Source organism: Pinus tabuliformis, chromosome 4_2 (assembly GCF_031772625.1).
Source record: "Pinus tabuliformis cultivar Carrire ecotype Pingquan chromosome 4_2, CPIR1, whole genome shotgun sequence".
In the NCBI taxonomy this organism is placed as follows: domain Eukaryota; kingdom Viridiplantae; phylum Streptophyta; class Pinopsida; order Pinales; family Pinaceae; genus Pinus; species Pinus tabuliformis.
Genome location: NC_142304.1, coordinates 167417323 through 167441697, shown reverse-complemented (window position 1 = coordinate 167441697; position 24375 = coordinate 167417323). Strand labels below are relative to the sequence as shown.

Genomic DNA, 24375 nt, shown 5'->3' with positions numbered 1-24375 from the left:
GTGGGAGAGAAAGATCAATAATTACTTGAAAAAGTATGCAAGCAGGAATGGACTATTTATTACAAAAGCTAGCGAAAATTTCTTCACTAAATCACATAAGGATTTAATTGAATCAATCCTCATCGAAATAAAGAAATTTATTGACTAAGCACCTAATGTGACAAAGAGAAGTCAATAGCCGGTTAATCCTAAAATTGACTAACATTGGGAGAATGAACTTGGATGAGTGGGTAGAGAAAATATTGGACGACTTCTACAAGGAGAAAGCAATACAAGAAAACGCTTCTGTTGAAAAGATCAAAACAAGGTTCCATGGTGATTTTCATGAAAGTTTCTTCTTAAAATACCTGTTTTACTGCATAAATTTATCCTCTAGAAGGGATTCAGTCATATAGTTGAATATAGACAACCCTTGTAGAATCCAATAAATTTTGACTGTAGTAAGCGTTAGGTTGTCTGGGAGAAATTTATTAACGCCTTATGTAAATATATAAGAGAAGCATCGGTATAATTCTTAATAAATTGAAAATGTTTGAAGAAATATTCCTCATCAGTTAGAAGTAAGTTGGGTCAGTGATGGCGGGGTAGAAATTTGTGAGATATAAGTACAAAATTAGAAGAAAGATAAATAAGTAAATTGGTAGCCAAAATTAGAAGAAAACGGTCAGTCACAAGAACATGAGAGTATACACTTGATGAAGGACTTAATCATGTATACAATTGTAATAAAAATTTGCTAATATTCAAAAACTAGAAAGGGACAAAAGAAAAAATAAACAACAAGAGATGAGGGAGGAAAAATTCATCCAGAAGTCAAGACATAAACAAGTTCCAGAGTGACATATCAAATATGTACAAAACTCCTTTGAAGGTAGCAGAGAGAACTCAAATTCAAGAAGTGTAGCACCATCTGTTCTTATGAGAAGTAATAGTCTACAATGAAGCCATACTAGGCATGTAGATAGTATGGAAGTTAATGACTTTGGACCGAATATTCCATGATCCCTTGTCACAACTATATCAAGTCCTACTATAAGAGAATCCCTCATGTTGTAACATTTTTTATTTTAATAAGTTAGTTTTTTATAAAAGAGGGTACAAAAAAATATAGAAAAAAAAATGAAAAAAGAAAGATGAAATGAAACCCCATCAAAAGAAAATCAAAATTTGTACAAGTGAGAAAATTTAAATGCTACTTGAAAAGAATAAAATTACATTGTAAATAAACTAGGGTTTTGTGTGCAGCTTGTTTAAAATGCCACAACCTGATGTTTTGATTTGAATCATATAGTTTAATTATGATCAAATCATTTAAATTTATGTTCTTAGATTAGTGAATAAGTTCACCAAATTGTTTAATCTTGTTAGAACATGATTAGATATAAAATAATGGCCTAACATGCTCAAAATTTGGCCAAGTGATGTATTAGATTAGGGTTACAAAAAATAGGTAAGTAATTGGCTGCTAGAACAAATGCGCCAAATTTTTTATTAATGTTTGTTTGATTAGCACTTAATTACCTCTTAAAGGTGATTAATTTTGTGTAAATAAATCCTTATGATATTTTTACCCGAGCCATAAAAAGACAAAAGCAATTTGTCATGGAGCACTAACAAGCGGGTACCTTTGGACGATGATCCTCTTCCCTATTTAGATCAACAACAGGGAAGCCATTTCACACCCCCTTCGACCGTTGCACGATAATGACAAAGGGGGGTCCGAAAATATGTTTCTTTTATGGTGGGCCCATTGCAACGTGTCACCTCCTCCTTATTTCATACCCTGTTGGCTTATTGGGGCCTGACCCAAGTTCGGAAGTGTTTTAGCCAAAAGAATCCTGCACTACTGGCCCTTTCAGCAATAGTCCGCGGAGCACGGACTGAAGTCTCACCCAAGGAAGTAGGGGAGGGTGTTGGAACCAAGTTTCCACACCCTAGGGATGTCTAGATGGGGACTAGAAGGGTCACAATCTGATTTTTGCACTCACACTGCTTTGCATGGCTGTCCGTCCTTCGCGTAGATCCATGACGGGTGCTTCCTCAATCCTTATTATTAAATGTGTTTATTATAGTTCTGATATACTTCTGACGGTCTTTAAGCAAGCATTTAACAGTAATAACCAGTGCGCACACCCATAAATCTTACAGATTTGCATAAACAAATAACATAAGCAAAAACAGATAGATCATAACAGATGCATAAACCAGAATATAAACAAAGCTGCAATATTTCAGAACCAATTTAACTTTATTAACGTCTTCAATTCAGTACAAGCCTTTTCTTGCCCTGCGCACACAGCTGTAGGGGTCCACACACATAGCTGCGGACTCTACCTAGCCTCCATGCACACAGTTGTGGAGCCTCTATCTAACCACTAACACCCTCGACTCGAACTTACAGATGCAGAGAGAATATTTCCTTCATAAACCCATAACATTCAAGATCCTCCAAAAAGCTACCTCCTACCCTTAGAGCCTCACTCTATTTATACATTTCCATGGTCCGCGGACCATGGGCAGGCCAACTCACTTTCTATTATTTTACATTATTTTTGGGTGGACAACCCTTTGACTCGACTTATTACATTTCGCGCTCTGTGCACTTCACAGAACTTTTACAATATCATTACCCTAAATTATGGACTTTAAGCCCCAAAAATATTACGCGGGACCTCTGCTACCCAACAGGCCCCCAACACAATCATCATGACTCGTCCCGAGTCACTCATCAGTGTGGCGATACAGGCTGGAAAGGCTTCGCAATCCACCATCCCTGTGAGTGACGCGCTACGTTCTATTACTCCCTCCTTGTCTCCTGCAACTCTTCTTCAAGCTCTTGCTCCATTGCCTCTACTAATTCGCACAACCGATGATGCTCATTCTTCTCTGCTCAGTTAACACAGAGCACCCCCTCATAGGATTTTAGCTCAAAAAAGGGGTGCTGCATGTGGGAACTTTTCGGGTCCACTTTGACAAATAGGTCTTGTTGGAAGGACTAGTCGACTTAATAGACTAGCCCAGTCAAGTTGATATATTAAATATATGTGTAATTTAGTCGAATCCTCTATTGATTCAGATGACCAACTTAATTATGAATAGGTTGTTTAGATAGTTAAACTATTGTAACTATCTATAAGGATATAAATATGTATGTACTCAATTCTAATGAGATATTTGTTTAGGGATATACTTAATACAAGTGTGATTTTGTTGACTCTCCACTACTTTTCTGTTTATTTTTCTCTTCCATGTGATGCATGTTACTACTTGGTCCCGCCTGTGCCTCTGGTCTCAACGACATTGGCCCTCCCCCAACCAAATAGTTCACGAATATCAGACAATGATCCTTATTGTGGCCCTGGATTCTACATTTTATGCACCTTACTTCTTCTCATGCTTCTAGTCGGGGCACCTTCTCCTGTTTCAAACTCTGCATCTCCAAGCATAGGCTTTGTAGTTGCGTGTGGATTTGCTGAACTCCCAACCTAGGATCTTGTATTGGATTTTCATGCAACCTCATCGCTATCTCTAATGCTTCAGCCTGGTTTGAGATCTCCTGTTGTGACAACGTCATTCTCAGATGTGGCGTCAAAGATGCCACAAACCACGTGTAGTGCTACGCATTCGTCAGAGCCATGTTAGCCTCACGGATCGTACTCTTTAGTCTTTGATCTAGATCCCAAGGGGTTTCACCTAGCAACATCATGATCTCCTTGAACCTGATGATTGATTGCGTCTCAAATTTTGGCTAGCTAAATTATTTGTTCAACGCATCCTTGATCTCCGCTATTCCCGCATTTGGATGATCGCTAGAGTGCTTTATATACCACGTTAATGCGCGATCCTGTAGCGTGCTTACCAATGTAGCTCTTTTAATTTTATTGACCATAACTCTATGCACTTCCCACACTGCCCTTACTATGAACCAAAACTATTATGGATCTTCACTTCCTACTCCTCTTAATACAAGCAATTTGATTGCGCTCGCCATGTTAAACTCCTAGTTTGGCAGAGGTGATCAACCACGAACTCGTACAGCTTCTGATCCACTCAATTTTCAATCTTTTTCTTCTTAGGGTTCCAACATCCTGATATCATACATCCCTTAGGTAGATCTCGATCCTACCAACGGAACCATTTGTTGGCTTGTTAGGGACTGACCCAGGTTCGGAAGTGTTTTAGCCAAACAAATATCTCACTATTGGCCCTTTCGGCAACAGTTCACGAAGTGCGGACTAAAGTCTCACCCGAGGTAGTAGGGGAGGGTGCTAGAACCAGGTTTCCACACCCTAGGGATGTCTAGATGGAGAATGGAAGGGTCACAATCCAATTTGTGCACTCGCACTGCTCTGTGAGGTTGTCCGTCCTTCGCGTAGATCCATGACAGGTGCTTCCTTGATCCTTATTATTATATGTGTTTATTATAGATCTGATATACTTCTGACGATCTTTAAGCAAGCATTTAACAGTAATAACCAGTGCATGCACCCATAAACCTTACAGATTTGCATAAACACATAACATAAGCAAAAATATATAGATCATAACAGATGCATAAACCAAAATATAAATAGAGCCGCAATATTTCAGAACCAATTTAACTTTATTAATGTCTTCAATTCAGTACAATCTTTTTCCTGCCCCGCGCACACAGCTGTAGGGGTCCATGCACACAGCTGCAGACTCTACCAGGCCTCCTCGCACACAGCTGCGGAGCCTCTATCTAACCACTAACACCCTCGACTCAAACTTACAGACGCAGAGAGAATATTACCTTCATAAACCCATAACATTCAAGATCCTTCAAAAAGATACCTCCTACCCTTAAAGCCTCGCCCTATTTATACATTTCCATGGTCCACGGACCATGGGAAGGCCGACTCAGTTTCTATTATTTTACATTATTTTCGGGCAGACAACCCTTTGACTCGACCTATTAAATTTCGCGCTTCGTGCACTTCACGGAACTTATACAATATCATTACCCTAAATTATGGGCTTTAAGCCCCAAAACCATTACACGGGGCCTCCGCTATCCAACATACCCCCCCTCTGAAATCCACTTATCCCACTTCATTCAAACATGATCTGAAAATGAGATCTAAGATAATTATTAAGGTATTATAGACTCATGTGCATGGGTTTGCCTATGTTATTTTATGCAATGGATCGATAAGATTGTTGTAGAAATTTTGAATAATATGACACATATTCAACAGAGATTATCCTGATCATACAATTTAAGTGGAACATGTATAATACATAATCTCCTCTACGTTGATCATCAAATTACAGAAGCAGAAACATCCACAGGCACACATAGAAGCATCAATCAAACTCATAAACACAGTATGTATCCCGGGGAAAGCATCTCGCTAAAAACCCCACACTATCTGTATATTATATTGATTGAATCATGTAACAATACAAAGCATAATACTTCTCACAAGTATCTCCACCTGTTACACACAATACAGCTCAGATTTGATCTCCAAATCTCTCCCGCTGCTTGCCTGCCTCCACTGCTCAAACCTGCTCGAGAACTGATGAGAATAGCTTCCCAAACTCGATTTTACACTGCAAAATAGTCACCCACGCTATGTTGGACGTGAGCAACAGCTATAATATCATGAAGATACGTGAGCAAACTCATTGGCATACTCAATCCTTTGATTGTGCAAATCATCATGCACAGCTATAGTCACAACTGATAGCAATCTGATCCTCTAACACCTGTCCCTGCTGAACTGAACTTGCACTGACATGCAACTGAGTTAACTGATGTATTCTATAGTTGCATTATGAGTTAATAACTTGTGAATTAATTAATAACTAATTCACCCAACTCATCTTTAGTCTATTGATCAGTTAGACTAAATACAACCAGTTTAACAAAGCTAAACTGAACACAACTCCATCAACTGTACCTCCAGTCCACTAAACTCAACTCACTTGAGTTCTAACTGAAGTCATGCATGCAACAACTCAACTGACTCATAAGAAAAACGAATTTCCTTCTGACAGCTGCATGTGCCACTTCCGTAGCTCAAACTGAAGTGCTCCAAGAGAATAAGATTAAGTTTATAGTCCAAATATTATTGTGAGATAATAATATTTGACTTTTCTATTTTTGACTTTGATCACTCACACTGTGATCACTCACACTGTAATCACTCACACTGTGATCACTCACACTTTCATCAAAAATAGAAGTCCATCTATTTTTCCCAACTTGATCAATCATCCATAGACATGATCCATATGTCTAAAAATAGACATAGTCTAAAAATAGACTTGCGCCAAAAATAGCCTGCGGGCCCACTTAGTGAAGGTGACTCTTTTCACTAAGCTCCATCATCTTGTTGCACTCTCAACAAGCATTTCTTGTTGCACACTTTTCAACACTCCCTCTCAACAAGAAAGGCTTCCTCTCAAACCCGATCCTGTAACTCTGGAATGTTCTCCATGCAACACATTTGGCCGGTCCACTTGCTCTGTCATCAAAGTCTTTGACTGCTATTGCCTCTATCAACTGAAACTCTGCATCTCTGTGCTCTTCAGTATCTGACTGCTCTAGCCTCTGTCACTTTGATCTCTGACTGCATCCGTGCTGCTGCTGGTTCTATCTCCCAGCATTGCATCCGCACTGCACCTCCCAACTGACCTCCCTGTTGGGATAGAAACATCCTCTGATGCTGAAGCTCTACCTGCTGCTGACAAGTGCTCCCTCTCTGACATCTGTGCTACTGCAACATCTCCATGCATCTCGCACCATTGCACACCTCTCTATGCCACCTAGCACTGTGCAAAACACTTGTGCCTCTCGCATTGCTACAGCCTGCTAGCTATGCGCTGTCCTGGGATTCCCTGCACTGTCGCTCTCTCTGCCGCTCCATCCGCATCTGTCTCTACCCAATCAGTCAGTTCCTGCTACACATCGGGGCTCCCGTAGCAAGGTCTCATCCAAGAGGTTGGGTACCTCAAGGATCTTGCCCCTCCTCCTTGGGACAATCAATCCACATCACCCCACCTCCTACCTGGAGGTATGGATGCATGCGATCCCTCAGCCCACCTGGCTTGAAGTTTCCCCCTACTGGAGGTCTCTGGATGAGTAGATGTCTCTACTCGATCTCCTCTCAGCTTCCCTTGTTGTGGCTGCTCCACAACCTCCTGAAGCTGCTGCACCAATCGTGGCTCCTCCACAATCGTCTGAGACTTCTTCTGGCTCTGCATGTTGAGAGGTAATATACGCTCCCTCTCAACCACCAAGTCTCCATCAGTTGCCTTGCTGCTCAAGGCTTTGCATGCATCTTGAACCTCAAGAGCATACAGGTTCTTGACCCGTGAACCAATCTGCTTCACCTGTCTAGTGATGATGTGTCTAAGGAAAACCTTTCCCTTAGTAAAGACCACATCATATCCTCTGTCTTCCAACATCGCGATCGACACCAAGTTTCTCTTCAGTCCTGGTACATACTTGACATCGGTCAAGGTAAGGCGAGCTCCATGCTCCCTCTGAAAAATAACCGTGCCTACACCTGAGACACTATACTTCTCATCATTACCCATCCCTATGAGTATCTGGAGATCTTTCTCCTCCAAAGTACTGAACAAACTTTTGTCACCGGTCATGTGGAAAGAAGCTCCACTATCAAGAAACCAACCACTTCCCATCATGGATGAAACCATGCATGCGAAGAGTGTGAAGTCCAACTCAAACTGTGAAGCAAGTGAGGCTGCCTCACCTTCAGATCCTTCCCCGGATCCCTTCTTGGACTTCTTCTTTGGGCAATTAGTAGCATAATGACCCAACTCATGACAATGAAAGCATCTCACCTTCGCCTTGTCAACCTTCTTCCCATCATTGGAAGAACTGGATTCGGAAAGAGAAACCTTCCCCTTCCCCTTCCTCGCCTTACTCGCTAAGGCACAGTTCTCCTCATCCTGCATGGATGAAGAACCGTCTCTGGTGCTCCGCCTGATCTCCTCCTGCACAAGATCCGACCAAAGTCTCTCCCATCCTGGCAATTTCTCCCGACCATTGACAGAGTCCTGATAGGAATGCCAACTCTTCGGAAGACCAAGGAGAGCCAAGCTCACCAAGTCCTCATCATCGACAGTAACCCCCACACTTCCCAGCTCATCTCGACACTGAGTGAACTTCGTGAGATACTTGGGAATACTGTCTCCCTTCTCGCATTTGATGTTTCTGAGTTTATCTTTGAGCGCCAGCTTCCTCTGATCGCTCTTGCTTTGGAATAATTCTGTTAATGATTTCCACATCAAATATGGAGTAGCCTTTCCATGGAGGTTGGACACAATGTGATCCTTCACGCCCTCCAACAGAATTCTTCGACATTTTGCGATCTTCTTTTGCCAAGCATCAGCTTGAGTAGCATCAGTAGGCTTTGGGATATCCGTATCTATGAACTCCTTCAGCCCGTTATCATCCAATACTGCCTCCATCCTGTCCTTCCATGCAATATAGTTTGAGCTGCCCTCAAGAGCATACTCCAATCGCAATCCGTTGAAAGACATTGTTGCGTTGTCACCAAGAAAACACTGCTGCAAATTCGAATTCCACCAGCAACCAACTCAACTGCTTCCGATCTAGAATTCGTGACTGAATAGTAGATCTGATGATCAATCCTCGCTTGATATCCTGTAAAAATCTCTTCTACAAATCAAGCTGCTCTGATACCATGTAGAAATTTTGAATAATATGACACATATTCAACAGAGATTATCCTGATCATACAATTTAAGCGGAACATGTATAATACATAATCTCCTCTATGTTGATCATCAAATTACAGAAGCAGAAACATCCACAGGCACACATAGAAGCATCAATCAAACTCATAAACACAGTATGTATCCCGGGGAAAGCATCTCGCTAAAAACCCCACACTATCTGTATATTATATTGATTGAATCATGTAACAATACAAAGCATAATACTTCTCACAAGTATCTCCACCTGTTACACACAATACAGCTCAGATTTGATCTCCAAATCTCTCCCGCTGCTTGCCTGCCTCCACTGCTCAAACCTGCTCGAGAACTGATGAGAATAGCTTCCCAAACTCGATTTTACACTGCAAAATAGTCACCCACGCTATGTTGGACGTGAGCAACAGCTATAATATCATGAAGATACGTGAGCAAACTCATTGGCATACTCAATCCTTTGATTGTGCAAATCATCATGCACAGCTATAGTCACAACTGATAGCAATCTGATCCTCTAACACCTGTCCCTGCTGAACTGAACATGCACTGACATGCAACTGAGTTAACTGATGTATTCTATAGTTGCATTATGAGTTAATAACTTGTGAATTAATTAATAACTAATTCACCCAACTCATCTTTAGTCTATTGATCAGTTAGACTAAATACAACCAGTTTAACAAAGCTAAACTGAACACAACTCCATCAACTGTACCTCCAGTCCACTAAACTCAACTCACTTGAGTTCTAACTGAAGTCATGCATGCAACAACTCAACTGACTCATAAGAAAAACGAATTTCCTTCTGACAGCTGCATGTGCCACTTCCGTAGCTCAAACTGAAGTGCTCCAAGAGAATAAGATTAAGTTTATAGTCCAAATATTATTGTGAGATAATAATATTTGACTTTTCTATTTTTGACTTTGATCACTCACACTGTGATCACTCACACTGTAATCACTCACACTGTGATCACTCACACTTTCATCAAAAATAGAAGTCCATCTATTTTTCCCAACTTGATCAATCATCCATAGACATGATCCATATGTCTAAAAATAGACATAGTCTAAAAATAGACTTGCGCCAAAAATAGCCTGCGGGCCCACTTAGTGAAGGCGACTCTTTTCACTAAGCTCCATCATCTTGTTGCACTCTCAACAAGCATTTCTTGTTGCACACTTTTCAACAATTGTGAAATACACAAACAATGAAGCAGTTAAAGAGACATAATAGACAACACACATAAACACAACAAATTTAATATGGAGTTCACCCAAAACTCCTGGGCTACATCTCAGTGGTGACCTCTCTATTATGTCTTCAAAAAGAGTTTTACAATAGTATGAGCTCAATTTGAGACTCAACACACAATAGATACAACAGAAAGAGTGTGCTTGAACCTCTCAAGCCTCTTTAAGTACACAGACTCTCTCAATCACTCTATGTCTCTGTCTTTACTCTGTCTTGGCACTGCCTCCAATACTGCTTTTTTTTATTTCTCTCTACCTGTGGCTTTAAAGCCAATCTGCTCTGCCTATTCATTTCCGCTTCTCGGCTTTCTGTCTCCCGGCCTCTATCTGCTCGAATCCATCTTCTAGCGTTAAACAATCATTGCATAACGCATTCAGGGGAGGTGGCCACCTATTCTGCAACGGATAAGTGCATCAGGTCTTTGAAATCCCTGAAACAGTCGCTTTCTGTTAACACAGAGAAATGCATTCAAAACTATGAAAATCTGCCAAAAACATTGTTTACGAGACTTCAAAAGTCCTCAAATCTAGTCTATATTCCTATCGGGTCCACCCTTAATCACTATCGCAAGTCACTTTGGCCCTGTTCCAAGTTTTCCCTTCGTATTTTAAAAATATGTTAAAACACTGAAAATAACCAAATATGGCTTTATGCAGACTTGAAATGCCATACAATAGCATTAAGGAACCCTTTCAAGTTTGGTTTATCGCATTGATGCTTTATCCTTTGTATTTCATTTAATAAATGAAATACGCAAATACAAAGGAAATTGTTGTTTCTCGGAACTAAAATTATATCGAATATGGTTTATAATGTTATCAGGTTCATCTAATTGCATCACATACATATATGTGTATAACCGCTCCTCTTTGTGACTCTGATTGCAATATCGCGATGCGATTGATCGCAATCACATATCGTGATAACCCTGGGCTGTTTTGTGAGCGTTCTATTTTGTTTGTTGATGCGATGTTGCAATGCAATGTGGGCCATCGATCTTTGTGCTTGATCGATGGTCCTCATTGTCCTTGTTGATCACTATCGCAATACATATATGATATGCACCGATATACTCCATCTACCACCGCCGATTGCGATTTGCCAATCAGATCTAGAACATTGATCGGCTAGATCTGACGGCTACTGTGCATTCACTGTTGACTCCGTTGATAGCTCTGTTTTTACTGTTTTCTCGTGTTTTTCACCTCTCAATAGTGTTTTTCCGCCATTTTGAAGGTTCCCCTTATGCGATCGATTTGATATTTTAAGTGATTTTGAGAAGATTTTGAAGACTTAGAGAGTATTTTTGGATCCATTTAGATCACGCCTTCCCACTGAAAAGGCTTTTGGACCACCAAAAGTTGGTTTTCAAGCATCGCTCAAGTGAGGATACAGCTTCCTCACTTGTCCAGTCTCTATCCACTTTGCACTACTGGGTTTTGAACCTTTGAGCCCAATTCTTAGGTACTCAACATCCCCTTTGCACATGGTTCTCACCTTCCTGTCCAGAATTGTATCTTCCTGCAACTCATTGAGATATTCAGGCAATAGATCATCAATAGAATGTAACTGACTTTACTCTTCGGGATCTTCAATTAATGAAGGTTCAAATAGTCTTAAATTTTCTACATTTACCACTGAATATATGTGCATATACACTGGAAAATCAAGGTGGAAATCATTCTCACCAATTTTCTCAAGTATCTTGAAAGGCCCATACCTTATTGGCTTCAGTTTCTTTCCTTCACCTTGCATTCTATCTTTGCTGCTATACAGCCAGACTTGATCACCAACCTAGAAGTTATGCTCCATCCGATGCTTGTCATGCCTTGCCTTGTACTTGGCTTGGCTCTTTTCCAGCTGTTCCTGCACTTCCTGGTGAATTTCTTGGATCTATTTAATGAACTTGGTTTCTTTGTCCACATTTTTGTGTCCATCAACCATTATGTCCTTTTCAAAGACAAAATCCAAGGGAGAACGTGGTATAAAACCAAAAAAAGGCTCAAAAGGAGATCTTTGTGTAGAAGAATTCCTGGCACAGTTGTAAGCATGTTGCACATAACATAAATGTTCATCCCAAAGCATGGGATGCTTGCTGCAATAACCCCTAAGCAACTGAATCACTGTCTTGTTGACCACCTCTATTTGGCCATTTGTTTGTGGATGAAAGGCTATTCTTTTCTTCAGTCTGGTGTTTATCAATTCTCACAGACTTGACCAAAACTTCCCAACAAATCGGGAATCTCGATCAGATACAATGGAAGTGGGTAACCCAAAATGCACCCAAACATGCTGAAAGAACAATTTCCCTATTTTTTCAGCTATAGTCTACTTGTTACAAGGTATTAAAATACACATTTTGCTGAGCCTATCCACAATAACATATAAATAGTCATGACCTTTTCTAGATTTTGGAAATCCTCTAACAAAGTCCATGGAAACACTTTCCCAAGGATGAGAAGGAACTAGAAGTGGAGTGTACAAGCCTAGTTTTCTATTGTTGGGTTTGCTTTTAGCACACATGGTACACCCTTTAATATATCTAGAAACTATTTCATGCATTCTTGGCCAATAGCAAAATCTTTGCAGCTATGCCACTGTTTTACTTACACCAAAATGACCTGATATTAGAGAAGTGTGTGCTTCTCGGATTATATTAACTCTTTTGGTTTGAGGAATGCATAACTTTCACAAATGATACAATATTTGGTCCTTAACATAATAATCCAATTCTTATACTTTTTTGCCATGACATAAAGTTGCATATACATCTTTAAAATATATATCTTGAACATATTGTTCAATGTAGCTTTCATGCATTACTGAGTTATGCTTAAGTATAGTCGATGCATTTATAATTGGTCTGGACAACATATTTGCAACTTTATTGTGTATGCCTTTCTTATATCTGATGACAAGATGAAACTGCTACAGAAAACCCATCCACCTATAGTGTCTTGATTGTTGCAATTTAGTTTGTGAGTGCAAATATTGAAGTGGTTGATTATCAGTATGTATAATTGTTTCTTTGCCCATTAAGTAATGTTTCCACTTCTTTACACTCTGTACTAATGCATACAATTCTTTATCATACGTGGGATAATTAACTACTGCAGAATTAAATGTTTTATAATGGTAGCATATGGGTTTACCATGTTGCATCAACACTGCTCCCACGGCATAGCCACTGGCATCTGTTTCAATCTCAAATGGTCTTTGAAGATCTGGCAATGCTAGTACGGGTGCTGTACTAATTTTTTCTTTCAAGGTGTCAAAGGCTTTCTACTATTTGCCTCCCCACTGAAACACCTTTTTCAATCCTATCAAAGCATGTAAGGGAGCTGCAATTAAGGAAAAGTTAGCAATAAAATTTCTCCAATACTATGTTGCTCCTAAGAAGCTTCTAACTTCTGTAGCAGATCTGGGTTTAGGCCAGTTCACAATGACTTCAACCTTAGAGGGATCTATCTTCAATTCACCACCCCCTACTATATGACCCAAATAATTCAAAGATGTTTTACCAAATTCACATTTTGATAACTTAACATAGAGATTTTGTTTTTTCAAAACATCTAGACTTTGCTTTACATGCTTCAAATGTTCTTCCCATGTTTTACTGAAAACAAAAATGTCATCTAGATATACAATTACAAAATCATCAATAAAAGGCTTGAGTACATCATTCATAACTCTCATGAAAGTGGCAGGAGCATTAGTCAAGCCAAAAGGCATAACTACCATTCATACAGCCCTTGCTTTGTTTTGAAAGTAGTCTTCTATGCATCTTGCTCTGCTACTCTGACTTGATGGTAACCACTACATAAGTCCAACTTGGAAAAGTAAACAACTTATTTTAGTTGATCCAATAGATCATCAATGTGAGGAAGGGGATAACGATATTTGATCGTTAGTTTATTCAGTGCTCTGTAGTCAACGCACATCCTCCACGAACCATCTTTCTTCCTCACCAACATGATTGGAGATCTGCATGGTGATGTGCTTGGTCTTATGAACCCTTTCTCGAGCAACTAATGTACCTGCTTCTTGATCTCTGTATTCTCTAAAGAGGATAACCTGTACATTCCAATGTTAGGCAATGGAGCATCTTGCTGCAAATGAATATCATGTACAATTTCCCTTTTGGGTGGTAGACCTTTAGGTTCTTGAAATAAGATATCATATTCTGAAACAACCTTTTCTAAATTAGATTTATGTTTAGCATCACAACCCTCAAATACATTGGTTTTATCATGTTTCTTTTCCTTTACAACCATCAGTAAAAATTTCTTGCATGAATTTACAATTCTTTTCATCTACCCCGAGTTTATGAGAGTATAATTATTCTTGTGTTTATGAGTTCTTACAATATATTCTATTCCATCTTTGGTGAGTTGATACTTATTTTTAGCTCTATAGAAAATGGATTTTCTATCATACAAGTAAGTACTTCTTAAAAAAATTCCACATATATCCAAAGGAACGATATCTAACTCAACCTCATCTACAAATGCTGACCCAAAAGAAAACTTAAGTTTACATTGTCTAGTCACTTGTAGCTTTGCTTTATCACATACCCAACCTAATGGATATGGATTCTTGTGAGGTGTGGTTAGTAATCCCAACTTCTTTACAATTGCTTCAGAAATAAAGTTTACTTGTGAGCCACTATCAAACAAATTATCAATCTTTTGATGCTTGGAAATAACTCTAATATGAAAAAGCTTATGTCTTTTCCTCTCATTTTCTTCATTATCAATAGTTTGTGCAGAATTACTAGTAGATGCTTCAGAATTTTTACCTTTTATACCTATAGCTGTGATTGTTGTTTCATCGCTTGAGTCTGACCCCAAATCTTTCTGTATAGTAGCAGCAACCTTCTTCTTCTTGCCATTGAACGTCTTGGGTTTTAGCTCCGGATGCAAAGACCAACAATGTTCATCATCATGTCCATCCTTCTTGTAGTGAGTGCATGAAGGTTTGGCTTTCTGTACAGCATTTTCCTTCCTTCTTTCCATTTCTGCTTCCTCTTTTCCTTGTTCTTGCTTGCATTAGGTTTTGATGATCCCCAAATATCTAGGTTCACATTCTTGCCTCTAGCCTCTATATGTGTAGCCTGAACGGATACCTCATCTATGCTAGTAGGGTGAAACATCAGAATGGTGTGCCTCAAATAACTATGCAAACCACCTATATACTTCAGTAAAGTTTTAGGTGAGTCTAAAGAAATGCCTAGAATTAAAGCCCTTTTTCTAAATTCTTAGGTGTAGCTTTGTACACTTTGCCCCTTTAATTTGCAAAGAGTTTGCCAACTCATCATGGGTTTCTGCATATAAGCTAGTGGATAGAACTGTTTTGTAATGGAAGAAAAAAATTCACTCCAGGCAGAAAGAATTTGACCATGCTTCTTCAAATCAGCTTGTGTTCTGCCTTCCCACCAGACTAAGGTAGTTCCTCTAAGGTGTAGGTTGGCCAGCTGAATTTTACTCCTGTCTGAATCAATATTCTGCACCCTGCAATACACATCAATCTGTCTAATCCAGTTATCTAGCTTTTCGGCATTTAAACTCCATCATATATTGGCAAATCAAATTTTACATCTAACTTAATCAAAGATGTTTTCTTCTTTTTATTTTCAGGGCTATCAGGAGGTGTGGATAGAGGAGGCTCTTTTCCTTTCCCTTTGCCTTCAGAATGACCATCTAGAAGAGGTTCTTCTGTTCCTTTGTCTTGTTTGGAGGTTGAAGTATCTTCACCTCTACCTTTCTTAATTCTTGATATATCTCTTCTACCATGGCTCTCATGGTCATGAAACTGTCCATGAACTGAGAGTCTGATTCCAAGGGAATTTCTTCTGTCATTTTCCTCTTAGGATAGACTCTACCAATTTTTGGGTTAGCCTCAACCAGTTCTCCTTCCCCTAATTTGAGCTTTGACCTAGTTAACATTCAACAATCCAGCATAAGCTTGTCTAACCTTATCAACCTAAAGCTGTGATACCACTTGATCTGAAAATGAGATCTAAGACAATTATTAAGGTATTATAGACTCATGTGCATGGGTTTTCCTATGTTATTTTATGCAATGGATCGATAAGATTGTGAAATACACAGACAATGAAGCAGTTAAAGAGACATAATAGACAACACACATAAACACAACAAATTTAATATGGAGTTCACCCAAAAATCTTGGGTTACATCTCCTATTCCAACCTTCAGTGGTGACCTCTCTATTATGTCTTCAAACTTAGTTTTACAATAGTATGAGCTCAATTTGAGACTCAACACACAACAGATACAACAACAAGAGTGTGCTTGAACCTCTCAAGCCTCTTTGAGTACATAGACTCTCTCAATCACTCTCTGTCCCTATCTTTGCTCTGTCTCGGCACTGCCTCCAATACTACTTTTTTTTTTTGCTCTCTGTCTATGGCTTTAAAGCCAATCTGCTCTACCTATTCATTTCCGCTTCTCGGCTTTGTGTCTCCCGACCTCTATTCACTCGAATCCCTCTTCTAGCATTAAATAATTATTGCTAATGCATTCAGGAGAGGTAGCCACCTATTCTGTAGCAGATGAGTGCATTAGGCTTTTGAAATTCCTGAAACAGACGCTTTCTATTAACACAGAGAAATGCATTCAAAACTGTGAAAATCCGCCAACAACACTGTTTACCAAACTTCAAAAGTCCTCAAATCCAATCTATACTCCTATCAAGTCTGCCCTTAATCGCTATCGCAAGTTGCTTTGGCCCTGTTCCAAGTTTTCCCTTCATATTTTAAAAATACGTTAAAACACTGAAAATAACACAAATATGGCTTTATACAGACTTGAAATTCCATACAGTAGCATTAAGGAACCCTTTCGGGTCTGCTTTCTCGCATCGGTGCTTTATCCTTTGTATTTCGTTTAATAAATGAAATACGCAAATACAAAGGAAATTTTTGTTTCCCGAAACTCAAATTATATCGAATATGGTTTATAATGTTATCAAGTCCGTCTAATCGTATCACATACATATATGTGTGTATAATTGCTCCTCTTTGTAACTCTGATTGCGATATTGCGATGTGATTGATCGCAATTACATATCGCGATAACCCCAAGCCATTTGGTGAGCATTCTATTGTTTTTTGTCGATGCGATGTTGCGACGCAATGTGGGTCATCGATCTGCGCACTTGATCGACAGTCCTCATTGACCCTGCTGATCGCTATCACAATACATATATGATATGCGCCGATATCCTCCATCTGCCACCGCCGATTGCGATTTGCTAATCAAATCTGGACCGTTGATCGACTAGATTTGACGACTACTGTGCATTCACTGTTGACTTCGTTGATAGCTCTATTTTTACTATTTTCTCGTGTTTTTGACCTCTCGATAGTGTTTTTCCGCCATTTTGAAGGTTCCCCTTATGTGATCGGTTTGATATTTTAAGTGATTTTGAGAAGATTTTGAAGACTTACAGAGTATTTTTGGATCCATTTGGATCGATACATCATCCTGCCAATGGTTATCCTTGTTTCATGCACCTTCCGTCCACTAATCCTTTCCCTCCATGTGTCTATATCCATTATTCTCCTATCCACCTATCTGTTTCTCCCATCCGTTACCAGCTTCCCGTTGGCCATAAATGAACATCCTTCCATTCGATAATAATTTCCTTCTAATGGTTATGCACTTCCCCATTATAAGTAAACCCCTCATCCCCTTCACATGATTTCCCTAGTTTATTTTAAATTATGATTTACAGGTTTTCAAATCTTGACTGCTCTCTATGCCTACCTTGCGGCATCAATAGATTTATCATTGGAATGAAGATTTCTCTCTATTAAGTATTTGTACTCCTAACCTTTTGTTATTTCTTCCACCCATTTGTTTTTCAAATATGGCACCCAAAATAAAGGACCAACCCTCTGGTATTAAAACCTTATCGCAGGAAAATCCTAAAATCAATGATACCCCAGACCTTGACCACAATCCCTTAGCTGACCAATTTTTCAAAATTGTGGACATAGAGTGCGAATTCAATATGTTTGAATTGCACCACTGGTTAAAAAAGACTTATCAGGACTCAGAAGATGAAATTAACCTATGGAAATCTTTATTTCCCATGTTCATGTTTCCTTAGACCCATCCATTTTTTGATTTAGTCATGTGGTGTCAAGATAGGTACAATCACTTGCAGAGAACTGTGGTAGCTCAAAATGGATACATTTTGATATCAATCACACTTGAAACCATCAATAAAATGCTTCGTATCCCTAAGAATGAGTCCCTTAGATTTTTCTCCACTTTTTTCCTCATGGATCTATACCACAAGCTCACTTTCCCCCAAAGAGCTCACATTTTTGAGATCTTTCTTCCAAAAGATGTTGAACTTCCTAAAAAGAACCCTTCTTATTTAGCCTTAATGTTCCCCGAGAGAGATAAACATATCATTTATTTAGTTTCTTGCTTGTTAGGTTACAAACATATGAATGGGTAGATGAATCTATTCTAGGTTATCTATCCATATTCTCCAAAGAACACAAACCAATGTTTATGTATAATTACAGTCAATTTTTGGTTGAAAGTATGCATGATCAATTAATGAAAATCATTATTGAAGGAGTATTCAAGTATTCTTCTATATTAGTGCATATGTTCCTTTTTCAACAAGGAGACATGTTACCTATAACCTTACACAAGCATGATGATCAGCAATTAAGTCAACCAATCACACAGTGGACCTCATTCGTTAAGAGGAACTCAACTGAGTTCAAATTTTTAGGTTTCATCGACTATTTTATTCATCCAGTTGAATAGATTCTTAGCAGTTAGAGTGAGCCTAGAATCATCCCAGAAATTAAAAGAATCCTGCACCTGCGTGACCAAGCTAAGACAAGAGACTGGTACCTTTACCAAAATTATACAGAAATTAGGGTGTATGGTTGTGAGTTAGCTCCATACAAATTGTGTAAATATGTTCCAATGAGAATTTTCTCTCTGGAATATATAAGGAAAATGATCAACATGGGCGAGCTACATTTTGTTTCAAGGAAGAGGAAATCTCAGTTTAAGATCAAACCCCAAGCGGGATAATTTATTTGCAATACCAAACTAATAGGCATTGAAGTAGACTCAATCCTTAGAAAAATGGGATTCCAACCAAGTTTTACCTAGTCTTATTTGTATAATATCCAACTTAAGGGTGGAACTCAAAACCACACTTTACAATCATACTCCAAGACCAGAGATTGAAAAATACAGAAATCTAGAACAGTGGGAGGAAAACACACTTTAGGAAGTAGAAGAACAAATTTTACCTGGTTCTACCCTCCAGACTCCCACTTCTCAAAGAAAGCAGGAAAAGAGGCCAGGAGAAGAATCTTCACATTCAATAAAGGGTGCAAAGGAATTCATTATTTATCAGAAGAAACACAAGACTGAATCAAAAGGTACTACTACTCAAGGTCAGAAAGAGCCTATAATCATCAATCTGGATGATTCATAGGTTTCTACAGGGTTAGAAGAAAATGTAATCACCACTCCATCCTCCTCTTCAGTTTCACAGAATTTATTGGAGATCACCCAGTCAGCAGGAGTAAGTGAGCAAGAGGAGCCAAACATATTCACCAATTTCCTTGAAATTAAACAGAAGAATGAATCTTTGAAGGCAAATGTCTATGCTCAGTTTTTGAAACAAACATCTACTTCACAGCACAGGTTGTTGACAACCTTTGATAGTGAAAATTCTAGGATTAAAATGGAATTCCTACAAGCTCAAGTTCTTTTTTCAAAGGCTTCTTTAGACTACAAGAAGACCATATTTTCCTTTGATGCCAACCAGATACACCCAATCAACCAGATTGACATGCACAAATAGTCTAGTGAGAAGCTTTTCTCTACCATGACTAACAAAGCTATGGCATTATCAAAATTAAGAACATATCTTTCAAATGTGCAGTCACAATTAAAGATAGAAAATATATCCTCTTTGGAAAAGGATAAAAGGGTAAAATCATTAGAAGACTTGGTGATCAAAATTGGGTATGATCCCACTAATGTTAAAGTTGTAGAGGACATTATCAAAAATAAGAATGCAGATATTTCTGCATTAAGGAAGCATATGAAACTACCTTCTATAGAGGATCCTCAAACTAAGGAGATAGAAGAAAGTGAGCAGCACAAAGAAAAAATGCTCAAATTAATCATTGAGCAAAATGTACAAATAAAGATGATGGAAAATAAGATAGAAATATTACTTAAATAAAAGGAACAATCTGCTCAAGTGGCCATAGCTATAATTATAGCTATACCCCTTATAGTGGCAGGGAAAAGAGGGGAATCGACATCAACAACATCAGAGTCTACATCAACAACAAGTGATTTAAATAAAGTCATACATGAGTTGTCTCTCCAGAGACAGGAAAATGAAAGGCTTCAAAAGAAATTCAAAAATATGGAGACACAGAAGATAAAGAATGATACTCTTTATGTTAAAGGGATGCAGAAGTCCTACAGATTGACAAGAAGGATTGAAGAGTTGGAGAATGAGTCACTAATGGCTTAGACCTTGGCCCAAGACAAGGAAAATATTTGGGCAGATATCGATCAAGCTATAACTGAAGTTTGGCCCTCAATACAGATTATTTTTTAACAAGAAGAGCTCATTAATAGATTCCAGACAACTATTGAAGAAGTCAAAGAAATCCTTAAGGAAAAACCAAGTGAAGCTTCAAACATGATTAAAGTGCTCAATTCAAAAACCAAGGCCAAATTGGAAGAGATTTAGATTGTTGATAGGACAAAAACTATTCTGGAGATTAAAAATGTTTTGCAGAAAAAGAATCTCATGACTCAGTTGGAAACAAAATGCCAGACATTGAAAATTGTTGTCCAAAGGTTCCATTTCAAGTTCAAATTACTCAACCAAAGAGGACTTCCAGGATTAGTGGCACCAAATGATAGGTTAATCATTTTGTAGGAATATTGTCAAAAGCTTTATGCAATTGCAACTGATAGAGATAAATTTGCAGGTATTAAAGGTCACCTTACAGGGAAGGAATTCCTAGAGGCTTTGAACTTTGATTTAATAATCAAGCATGAAATCAAATATATCTTTGTTAATAAGCCTAATTTTGAAAAGTATACCGAGGTTGATGAAGTTTACAAAAAATTGATTAATCTTTCTATACCAAGTGAAGATAGATGGGATCACTTGTGTGAAATCATCAAGTAACTGTCATCACCAACTAACAAACAACAAGGCATCACTTTTTTGAGGCCAGAACATCAACAAATTCCTTGAAGATAGTGCCAACAACTCAACAATTTTGGGATTCCTATATTTTTGTACTATTTTTGTATTTTTTTAAAGGATGTCTCTATAATATCTTTCATTTTGTATAAATAACTCTTCCTTCGAGTTATTATGGGTTGAACCCTTGGATGACCTTTCAAAGTAGAATTATAATCAAACTAGATATTTGCTTAAAATTAATGAAAGGATTTTTGATTTGCCTCAAATTGTTTGTCTCCTAGTGAGTTTTTCTTATGTGTTCATTTCATTATGTTTTTCTTCATGTATTTAAGCTTTTATGGAGAAATTTTGGTAAGATTAAACTGAATATCAGTCCATCTTAAATCCCCTATGAAGTTATAAACAATAACTATGCCGTAAGGTGTTTCCCTTTGAAATGAACTTCCCTAAAATCTACTTGTCATCACTGTGTGCCGTTAGATTATGTGTTAGACGATTGGAGGATTGTTAATCGTTGGATCTAGGGAGGGAAGGTAGTTGAGTGGTTGCAATTGTTCATGATATTTGAAACAGTTGCAAACCCTCGCCTGAATGCTGGGAGATTGGAACCTGAAAGATTTTCCTAGGTACCCTTTTCGTTTTCTCCGCTCTTGCTTCCCGCACTGCCCTGTCAGACCTCTGAAATGGGCTCCATCGAATCTTTGGTGCAAATTTCATCCATGGATTTCCTGAATGTAGAAATAGATAGATATGGATCAAATAATGTCAAAGATGAATTGTTTGATGATGACTGCTGCATCCAAATGTTTTTTGTGATTGAATCTGCAGGAGTCGAGGGCGAATCTGCACCAGAGGAAGAAAAGACGTTGAGAAATCCATTTCCGTTGTCGAAATTTTTCTCCAGATTCATGTTGGGTGTTGTTGAACACGCCTGCAGACCAATTTGATGAAGAAGATGACAGAGAAATATCCTCCAAGATAGCTTTCTTCAGCTGGTTCTACCTTGCCCTTAATCTTGGTTCTCGTTTTTCTAACACAATACTGGGCTACTTTGAAAACAATGGCTTGTGGGTATTAGGATTCTGGTTGTTTGCTTTAGCAGCGGGATTGTCCATGGTGATATTTCTAGCAGGAACACCCACTTATCAACATTGCATGCCTGGAGGTAACCCACTGCCGCGTTTCGCCCAAGTATTTGTGGCAGCGATTATGAAATGGAGGTTGAAACACCCATCAAATGCTCATAAGGACCTTTACGAGCTACCCAGTACAGAAAGTGCAATCAGCGGATGCCGAAAGATACTGCACAGTGAAGGATTAAGGTATGTGTATGCGTAACCCCAATATGAATATGCTAGCCATATAAGCACCCTTTCCGTTCCTCTCATTATTCAGTTCACCATCTCTATGTCTCTATGATAATTACTGTACCCTACGCTGGTTTTTCTCTTATTTCCATATTGATGGATTATATTGAACTTGAATTGGTTTTAAGGTTCCTTGACAAGGCAGCAATAGAAACAGATAATGACACAGTGGAAGTGGAAGGAAAGGAAAGAAGTCCATGGAGACTTTGCACAGTGACTCAAGTGGAAGAAGTAAAATGCATCCTGAGGTTGCTTCCTATCTGGTTGTGCACAATCATTTACTCAGTGGTGTTCACCCAAATGGCATCTTTGTTTGTGGAGCAGGGTGCTACAATGAACACCTCCTTGGGTAGCTTCAATGTTCCAGCTGCTGCAATGTCCATGTTTGATATTTTCAGTGTTGCAGTGTGGATAGCTTTATACAGGCGGGTGTTAGTTCCTTTTGGTTATAAGGTCACACGCAATCCAAAGGGTTTCACCGAGCTACAGAGGATGGGAGTGGGGTTGATCGTGGGTATGCTCGCCATGGTTGCTGCTGCTGTAGTTGAGATTTATCGGCTGAAAGAAGTAGACAACAAAATCATACCCGACAGTCCAAGCTCCCTCAGCATTTTCTGGCAGATTCCTCAGTACGCTCTGATCGGTGCTTCAGAGGTGTTCATGTATGTGGGTCAGCCAGAATTTTTCAATAGTCAGGCCCCTGATGCACTCCGAAGCTTTGGAAGTGCCCTGTGCATGACCTCAATATCGTTTGGCAATTATGTGAGCAGTTTGCTGGTGACAGTCGTAATGTATGTGACAAAGAAGGAAGATAGACCGGGTTGGATACCAGGCAATCTGAACAAGGGGCACATGGATCGCTTCTACCTGTTATTAGCAGCCCTCACATCAATTGACTTCATTGTCTATATTTTGTGCTCCAGATCCTATACCAACATTGCAGTTTACAAAGAATCTACTGAGGACGAAGAACTAGCTCATATTAAATAAGTGTTTTCCTCCTTCGTTCGCAGGGTTCTGTGTATGGATGCAAGGGCTTACTATTGTAAGGTGGATCTATAAACTAGAACAATCACTTTGAACCTTTTTATTGTAAGCTAAAAAGCTTCGAAGAGCTGGCCTGAAAGGTCTTGAACAGAGAGAGCACCCAATCGTCATTGAAGGCGAAGAGGGGTAAAAGAAAAAGAGAGGCCCTGCTGATAGAATCTAAGGTACAGGAATTGAAGGTGACACTGCTACACCAACTTCATGCACTGTAAAGTGGATTCTAATAGTGAAAGAGTTCTAACAATAAATTAATTTGTTCAGAAGTTTAGTGCATTTAATTAATTGTTCTCTTACGCTTACAAACATTTAAATCATATTTCTGACACACAGATTCCATGGCAATGCAATTTGGGGATATCATGGATTCAACTGCTTCCTACAAGTTCTCACAGATTCCAACATAATGAAATTTGGGCTAACATGGATTCAACCACTTACTACAAGTTCAAGTTTATATTCAAGAGTATTTAAATCAATAAAGCTTTGCTTTCTTGAAGTTCAAAAGACAAAGCCATTAGTCTATCTCTTTATTTCTAATCAAGTTTATATTCAAGAGTATTTAAATCAATCAGGGTTTGAAGTTCAAAAGAAAAAGTCTCTGTAATCAAGTTTATATTCAAAAGTATTTAAATCAATGAGGGTTTGCTCTCTTGAAGTTCAAAAGAAAAAGCATGTGCCTGTCTCTTTAATTTTTTATCATCTAAAATGTTAAATATTTTAAGG

The 24375-nt window shown here is 38.7% G+C and overlaps 1 pseudogene across 1 annotated transcript in view; it reads left to right on the top strand.

The window, feature by feature from the left end:
- The window catches only part of LOC149168708 (protein NRT1/ PTR FAMILY 7.3 pseudogene), a 73858-nt pseudogene extending 50263 nt beyond the window's left edge, over positions 1–23595 (top strand). The window contains exons 2-3 of the transcript XR_016259177.1: positions 22143–22560; positions 22734–23595. The product of XR_016259177.1 is annotated as a protein NRT1/ PTR FAMILY 7.3 pseudogene (transcript). The remainder of the gene's footprint in view (positions 1–22142; positions 22561–22733) is intronic.
- The last annotated feature ends 780 nt before the right edge of the window (positions 23596–24375 follow it).